Raw genomic sequence first — 9445 nt, 5'->3', positions numbered from 1 at the left:
TCATGGAAGCTTTTACACTATTCAAGAATTAACCAATGACAAGAAGGGATGATGGAAAAGATCACTTGTTCAAGGGCGATTGAATCGAGGTTTAAGAGCAAGGGAGCTTGGAGGAAGAACTGAGTAAGAGGCAAGTATGGTGGAGCAAGGGGCTGGAAGCATGGAGGCCAAATCTGGTTCAGACAACTCTTACCGTGTTAATTATTTCTAGCACCAAACTAGAAGTGAAGCTGCAGACTCCAAGGATGTGGTATAGAGAGATTGTCGTCCTCCAGCAATTCCAAAGGTGCTCCTCTTGTCATGTGTGTGAATCCACCATGGCCCTTTCTGTCCAAAGGTGAAGAGAAAGTCGAAGGGAAGATTACGTCCACTTGGTTGGGGGGTGAAGGCGCTAAGAAGCGGCTTCACCTTAGATGCACCCTCTCTCATCTGGTTGTGGTAGTTGCCAGCTAGAATTTATCTGAAAGAATTCGTCCTTGCAGTAAATATGGAAGGAAAAGGGCAAAATTGGGGTCGGAAATTAAATATCTGGGACTCTTCAGGTCACAAGTAACACATGCAAAATGCACTAAATGTCTGGTTCTTTCCTACAGCAGGAAAGACCTATTTATTAAGGCAGTTAGCCTGAGATATTTATGGCAGCTCCCCGTTTAACCAGAATTTCCAGGCCCTTAAGGGTCGAAAAGTCTGCAGGCGAGGGCTGCTGCCTTAATTCCAAATAGTCGAATCCGACCCCTTAATATAAAAATTAGAATTTTAATAATTACTTGAAGTGCCATCGATGAGTCTTGGCTCATTCCTAGAGGAGAATTACTCTAGCTTTATTTTAATTGGTAAATAAAGTTTTATCTGAGAGTGCATGCATTAAAAGGTCAATGGCACGACAAAATAAGTATTGCAATTTGGCAACAGAGCAGGTTAAAGAATTATATTAGATTGCTAAAATAAAGTTGCAATGTTATACCTATGTGCATGAGCTTGCAAAATGGGAGAATACATGTAATAAAAAATGGAGCTAGGACATGTCCTCAGCTGTGCTTGAGAACAGTCTTAGCTAATTACAAAATAAATGGTTCAATATACAACCCATTGCTATGGTTACAAGTCAGGAGACAACCTAGGCACCCTTTTTTGGGCAAGGGGCCAGGATTTCTCTACTAAGATAAGGCAATATTATATATGTATATTATATACAGGACACAGATGCCATGAGAACTCGGTGACTCTGTTAACTACCTGGACCTTCTACGCTCCCTACTCCTCTTCTTCCTTGATTTCCTTTGAACCTTGGGCTGAGGCTTCCTAGTGGGAACCTGGGCATGTGGCTCCAGAGGAGCCTGAGAAGACCCTTGGGTTAGGTCAGGGCCTGCAATAAAACTACCCTTGGGACCTAGACCTGGAGTGACTGCTGGTGATGACACAGAAGAGGTGGCTGTAGGTGCGAGAGACTTGCAGGTTGCAAAGACCAGCTCAGGCACAGGTTGCAAGGCTGTGCTGGGGACAAGCTTCCGCTGCAGTCAGGGGAATTCAGAAAGACCCTACTGAGTTTTGGGCTGTCTCTTGGCTGGACACTGTTAGTGGGGCCAGGCCAGTGTACGAGAGGGGGGCCAGACTGGGATTTCCTGAAGGGAGATCGACAGCATGCTCTGGGACTGGCACTAAGGCAGGCTCAGGCACAGGATTTGGAGAGGAGACGTAAGTGACCTTAGGGCCAAGAATGCCAGACGTCAATTTGGGGTATGTTGCAAAGGGCCAGAATCTGGCTCTGCATGGGCAGGCTCAACAACTGGACTGGGCGGAGCACTACACTGGCCAGGCACAGGCACTGGCTGTGGCTCAAAGGCAGGGCTGCAATGAACATCAGTTCCTGACGGAGACACAAAAGGGCAGGACCCATGGAAGGCCTGGAAAGGGGCTGGAGAGAGGGGTCCTGTCCTAGACAGAGGTTCATAGCCTCTAGGAATCTTATTGGCTGCTCCAAGCATACAAATCCCACTTTTGTAGTGTCTAATGATCCTCCAGCAATTTCAAAGGTGAACTGAGTCTCATTTCAATCCACCATATAAAAAATATATGCATATATATACACACACATATATATATATATATATATATATATATATATATATATATATATATATATATATATATATATGACTATATATATATATATAATATAGGTCTGTCAGGTGTGTGTGTGTGTGTGTGTATATATATATATATATATATACAAGTCTAAAAGACTATATATATATGTATATATATGTATATATGTGTGTATATATATATATACTTATATCACTGTTCCCTTTTGTATAAGATCAGACCTGATCAACAACATTATTTTCCCCTGAGTCATTCCAATGAGACGCACACAACTTTATCTGGACAAAACTAATATTGTGAAAATCTTACTGGATTAAAGACTTCCCCATGGACCTTACGAGGAATATTACATCTAAGATTTTTTTTCGCTTTCTTCAGATTTTAAAAACTTTTCATTTGTTTTTTTTTTTTTTTTAATCATTTCCCAATAGATCAGGATTAAGTGTTTTCATTATTTTGAAGTACTGTAGGGGAATTCAATCATGCATTGATTTCAGAAAAACGGAAATAAAAAAAAATTAATATAATGTTGGGCTTTAAAAATTGCTTTTACTAACCTTCTTCAGAAATTAATTACGAGATTACCTCTATACAAAAAAAAAAAAACAAGTAAAAAATGCACCGAAGTTTCTTCGGCGCAATCGAGTTTATTGTACAGCGTATAGTCAAGGCCACCTAAAATAGATCTATCTTTCAGTGGTCTCGGTACAATGCTGTATGAGCCGCATCCCCATGAAACTCTCAGCCAGCCATGGTGGCCTGTGTTGTTTCCTTGCCAGAAGTACGATCATGGCTACCTTCAACCTTGAATAAAATAAAAACTACTGAGGCTAGAAGGCTGCAATTTGGTAAGTTTGATGATTAGAGGTGGATGTTCAACATACCAATTTGCAGCCCTCTAGCCTCAGTAGTTTTTAAGATCTGAGGGCAGACAGAATAAAGTGCGGATAGACAGACAAAGCCGGCGCAATAGTTTTCTTTTCAGAAAACTAAAAACTGGCGAATTTAAATTTCGCCTGAATAGTTGTTTAATTTTCGTAATTCATCTTCCGATTAATTATCCGATATATATATATATATATATATATATATATATATATATATATATATATATATATATATATATAGTATTTAATATTTAAAATATTTTATATCTTAAATATTTTAATTTACTAGTGAGTTTAGATCAACTAAGAAGAATTTAGGTAGGGGTATGATAATATTGCTTCAGTCTTGGGACAGTTCTGTCTACGGAACAGTTTCTTTGATGATACAGTTCTGTCAACTGGGCAGTTGTTTATAGGAGAGTTCTGTTGACAGGACATTTTGTAGATGGGACAGTTCTGTCGACAGACGATTCCCCCCACGAGACAGTTCTGTTGATAAACAGTTTTGTAGATGGACAGATATTAACCTAATCAATATATATTTTCCATAAGCTGGTATATTGTATTATTTTTACTTTTTAATACTTTTCTTGTTCTCCAGATAATCGGAATTAATTCTCTCTCTCTCTCTCTCTCTCTCTCTCTCTCTCTCTCTCTCTCTCTCTCTCTCTTATATATAGAAAAAAGTATAAAAAACTCAAATGACTTTTAAGGTTTGTCTTCACACGGTTCAGTAACTTGGCACCTGTTATGCTTACGTCATGGAAGTTGCCACATACCTCTATTCCAGGAAAGTCTTAATTTCTTCCATACGTTCTCCTATGATGTTTTTAATATTTTCTTTTCAATTTTAAAAAAATGTGAAAACCTGCTCTTAAATAGAGGAATAGACTATATGATACGCATTAATTGAAATAAATTAAAACGATATTCATATTAATTTAAAGCATATTTATGTAAAGTATCAATGCAGTTCGTAACGGTATGAAAAAATGCAGTCAATAGGAAAACCACAGGATGTCAGTGACCTTGGAAAGCACTGCAGTTAGGAGACACTTTAAAATTCTCTGCTTGCTCTCTCTCTCTCTCTCTCTCTCTCTCTCTCTCTATATATATATATATATATATATATATATATATATATATATATATATATATATATATATATATATATATATATATATATATATATATATATATATATATATATATATATATATATATATATATATACTGCATATATATGTATGTATGTATACATATACATACATACATCCAAAACAGGTTTAAACAGCACGAAGGAACGTATGCTTGAGAATATCATTAAGTTTAGTGACGTACATACATATATACAGGAGGCAGTTTTCCGACGAATATTTTTCGTAATGAGAACGTACCTAAATTAAAGAAAAGATTCCCGCTATCACACACATACATACATACATACATACATATATATATATATATATATATATATATATATATATATATATATATATATATATATATATATATATATATATATATATATATGCGTGTGTGTGTGAGATAGGGAACCTTTTCTTTAATTTAGATGCGTTCTCATTATCTAATACATGAAAAATATTCGTAGGAAAACTGTCTTCTGTTCTTCACATACTCTCTCTCTCTCTCTCTCTCTCTCTCTCTCTCTCTCTCTCTCTCTCTCTCTCTCTCTCTCTCTCTCTCTCTCTCTCATTTACCCTCGCAATAGGAGCGCCCAAACAAATGCACAACAGAACCTGGCCAAAGGAATTGCCTCAAATTCCATTACAAATGCAAATTTCAAATCCGTGTGAAAAGAACGCTCTTACCACAACAACAAGTCAGACAGAACTTTTGAGTCTCCTGAAACTATCAAGTCGTTATCTCCTTCCGGATCATTTCCGACTCGAACAGGGGAAACAAATGAAGTACAGTGAACGATGTCAGGCCTTGGGACTCGTTGTTTCCAACGCAGTTTTCGGAATAAACGAGACTACAGGACAGTTTTCAGGACAAAAGAACAATGTGTTATACACATCGCCCCCTAAACAAAATTATGAATAAAATGCACAAAAGATGAATTGTGTGTTAATTAAAATGGAATATGATAAAAGAAGAATATACAGTGTTGAAGCAATTGCAATCAAGATATCATTAAGATACATATCTATGTGTGTGTGTGTTTGTGTTTATCTATTTATTTTTTTATCTTGGGAAATTACATCTTTATATATATATATATATATATATATATATATATATATATATATATATATATATATATATATATATATATATATATATATATACACACTGTAACGGGATTCAGCCGGTTTGCCCTGGTTCGTGCGAACCGTCTCACAGAAATTTATGAGTCCGACGAACAGGCTAAGTGTAACAACCATTTGACCACCCGAATAAACGGTTGTAAGTAGAATGCGCAGCTTTTAACTCATAAATCTCATTAAGCATTACCCCTGGTAATCGTGACATCAGACTGTTCCCCGCCTGAGAAGGAAATAGGATTATGATAAGGCATAGGAGAAACACAACAATCACATAAATATGTATTATAATGTATGTCTTTAATTAAATTTTACCGACATATTTATATATTCTTCATATTTATACTTCTTTCATGTTTCAAGTCATACTGATCTTGACAATAAAGAATTTATAAGAAAATATGACACTAAAAATATTATGTTTATTCATAATTGTCTTTTTTATCATATTATATTCACTTTTAATTTCAAACTTATTCACAAGAAATGCAACAGTATCTCTTTGTTCATGTTTTCTTTCATATGATATTGTTCATTAAGAAAAAATAGAGCAATAACGTAACTAAAATATACGTATTCACTTAATGACTTACTGAAATATTTACCTTTTAAAAAAAGTACAACGTTCAAACATGTGTATACTGGTACATAGATATATCTTCATGTCATTGAGTTCATTACCTAATATAGTCTAGGAATATAGACACTCCTCATTATCATTATAATGACGCTTAACCATTATTTAGGCATTTTATTTGGGAAATAATTATAATTGATCATTTTATTTCCTGGAATCCAAGTTCAACGTTTAAACATAAGTGGAGCAAATTTGACGTGCTTCTTGTGATATAACCAGCTGACAAAATATTTGAATCCCACCACTGTATATATATATATATATATATATATATATATATATATATATATATATATATATATATATATATATATATATATATATATATATATATATATATATATATATATATATATATATATATATATATATATATATATATATATATATATATATATATATATATATATATATATATATATATATATATATATATATATATATATACAGTATATATATATATATATATATATATATTTATATATATAACTTTTTACCTTCTTTTAATATAAATTCTTAAGCGTCTTGTTAATTTTAACCTTTGTGCAATTGTCATTTTACTGAGTCTGTTTTTAATTTGTAAATTTTGTATATTTTACATCCCTGATGATGAGACTTGAAGTCTCGAAAATTCGGCCATTAAATTTATGATGCTTCGATGGTTGTTTTCCATCCTTTTCTTATATATATATATATATATATATATATATATATATATATATATATATATATATATATATATATATATATATATATATATATATATATATATGTATACACTATTCACCAAAAACATTGTCACGTGCATAGACGAGCAATTTGAAATAGAATGGTCTGTTCACAAAATTGGTAGTAGTCTTGTGCTACAGAAAAACTTCCCAAGGATAAAGGTATGTTTCATGAATTAGGAAACGAAATTACACTCTAAAATTCAGTACAAAGGGCACATTAGTTGCAAACAAACTAATATACACTAAAATTAGCAGGAAAAAAGTAATGTTCACTTCCTTTCATATTTCACATCTGAACCTTTTTCTCAGACATATCAGCAAGTCAAACACATGTACATAAATTACAGTAACCTTTATTTACATATCTACTGAGTCAATAGCAGGTATGACCTCCGTGAGCAGCAATAACGCCCACCAGGCGGCGTGGCATGCTGTCCAACTGCTGTGCAAGGTTCTCAGCAGGTATCCTGAGGTCCCATTCTTCCAAGAGAGCCTGAATTAATTCTCTAAGGGTGGATGGATATTTCCCTTTGTCTAATTGCACAGCACAGTTATGTTCTATGGGGTTGAGATCTGGGCTCAGTGCAGGCTGCCTCAGGACGTTCACATCCTATCCTTCAAGGTAAGTAGTCACCACATGTGCTCGATGGGCAGGGGCATTGTAGCCTTGATATTGGAAATTATTGGCAAACAAACCACGAGCCCATGGAAGAGGGTCCCGACCCAGCAACTGTCTGTACACGTCACCAGTCACGTTTCGATCCAGGATGACAAGCTGACTCCTCCACCTGCACAAATGGCACCCCACACATGGACAGATCCACCACCTCGAACAACTTGAGCTTGTACACGCTCGTCCCTGAGACGTTCTCCAGCCTGTCTGCATACACGCCTCTTAGCATCTACCAGAAACAGCAGAAACCTGGACTCATCTTCAAAAACCACATGGTGCTAGTGTTGTACAGTCAGATTCCAGTGTTGACGGCCCCATGCCAGATGGTCTCTTTTATGTCTGGGGTGAGCTTTGGCATCACAGCACATCTATGGGCTCTGTAACCCATCGCTACCAATCTGCGATTCACTGTTCTGTTACTGGCCTGGTACCTACCTTGAAGGACAGGATGTGAACGTCTTGAGGCAGCCTGCACCAAGCCCAGATCTCAACCCCATAGAACAGGGGTTCCCACCCTGGTGCTCGTAAGCACCTCTGTGTTCTCTGATGGTCTGGCAGTGCTCTTTCGAAGTTGTTAAAATCGTGCTCGTGAGCACTGAAGCAGTTCAGCATCAGAGTTCTCATTGAATCCACAAACTAGCAGAAATAATTAGCTTGTGTATCAGTATTCAGGAAATAATGCCTCCTATGAATTTTATTTTTTCTCTTTTTTTCTTTGTAGTCTCCCACATATATCACAACATGATTTATGTAATGAGGAATATAGTTGATAAAAAGCAAACTTATATTTTAGTTTGTTATTAAACAATAAAACTCATTATTTTGTTACATTTTTAGATATTAATATAATCTGACTTAAGAGGTAAACATATTACCTGTGAATCATTGTACTACAATATCTATGAAATATGCCTGATTGGTGAATGTCAGCAACTCTGAATAAACATCCAAGCAGTCAAAGTTCACTTTTGAATCTTCAGTGCAAGTAATTGAACATTTTTGTTACCTTTAAATAAACGAAGACTAAATCTTTCACTTACTAATTGAACTGCTTCTTAATTCCTAAACTATAAAATGATTGTGGTGCTCTCACAGTCATCCAGACAACAGGTGGGTGCTTATCATCTTAAAAAGTTTTGGAACCCCTGCCATAGAACATTTATGGGATCAAGTGGGCCGTGTAATTAGACAAAGGGACAACCAGCCATCCACCCTTAAAGAATCAGGTCAGGCTCTTTTGGAAGTATGGACAGGATACCTGCTCAGAACCTTGTACAGCAGGTGGACAGCATGCCACGTTGCCTGGTGGGCGTTATTGCTGCTCGCGGAGGTCATACCAGCTATTGACTCAGTAGATATGTAAATAAAGGTTATTGTGATTTATGTATATGTGTTTGACTTGCTGATATGTCTGAGAAAAAGGTTCAAATGTGAAATATGAAGGGAAGCGAACATTACTTTTTTCCTGCTAATTTTAGTGTATATTGGTTTGTTTGTGACTAATGTCCTTTGTATTGAATTTTAGAGTGTAATTTCGTTTCCTAATTCATAAAACATACCTTCATCAATGGGAAGTTTTTCTATAGCACAAAACTACTACCAATTTTGTGAACAGGCCATTCTATTCCAAACTGCTCGTCTAAAAATGCATGTGACAACCTTTTTGGTGAATAGTTTATATATATATATATATATATATATATATATATATATATATATATATATATATATATATATATATATATATATATATATATATATATATATATAGTATATATATATATATGTGTGTGTGTGTGTGTGTGTGTAGAAAATATGAGCATCAGTACAGGATAAGCTGATTCGTGTCAAATTGTATTCAAGGTAATATAGTTTACGCCTAATTATATAAGTAACCATGATCCGTACCTATTCAAATCTCTCTCTTCTCTCTCTCTCTCTCTCTCTCTCTCTCTCTCTCTCTCTCTCTCTCTCTCTCTCTCTCTGAAGCTTCTGCCCACATGCAATTGTCTAGGCTCTATTGATTTTGCTCAAGAATTATGTAAATAGATGATTAAGCGTGTAAAAAGAACATGTTTATTCTTGAAATAAGGGAGTGAAAATTAGGATTAAGAGATAAAGAG

At 35.1% G+C, this 9445-nt stretch overlaps 1 protein-coding gene across 3 annotated transcripts in view; it reads left to right on the top strand.

Moving 5' to 3' along the window:
• Window positions 1-9445, top strand: part of LOC136834457 (gastrula zinc finger protein xLCGF3.1-like) — a 212527-nt gene that overhangs the window by 18263 nt on the left and 184819 nt on the right. The window lies entirely within an intron of this gene.

The sequence above is a fragment of the Macrobrachium rosenbergii genome, chromosome 53 (genome assembly GCF_040412425.1).
Source record: "Macrobrachium rosenbergii isolate ZJJX-2024 chromosome 53, ASM4041242v1, whole genome shotgun sequence".
NCBI classification, from domain to species: Eukaryota; Metazoa; Arthropoda; class Malacostraca; order Decapoda; family Palaemonidae; genus Macrobrachium; species Macrobrachium rosenbergii.
The sequence above is the reverse complement of the archived record's forward strand: the minus strand, read 5'-3'. Positions and strand labels throughout refer to the sequence as shown.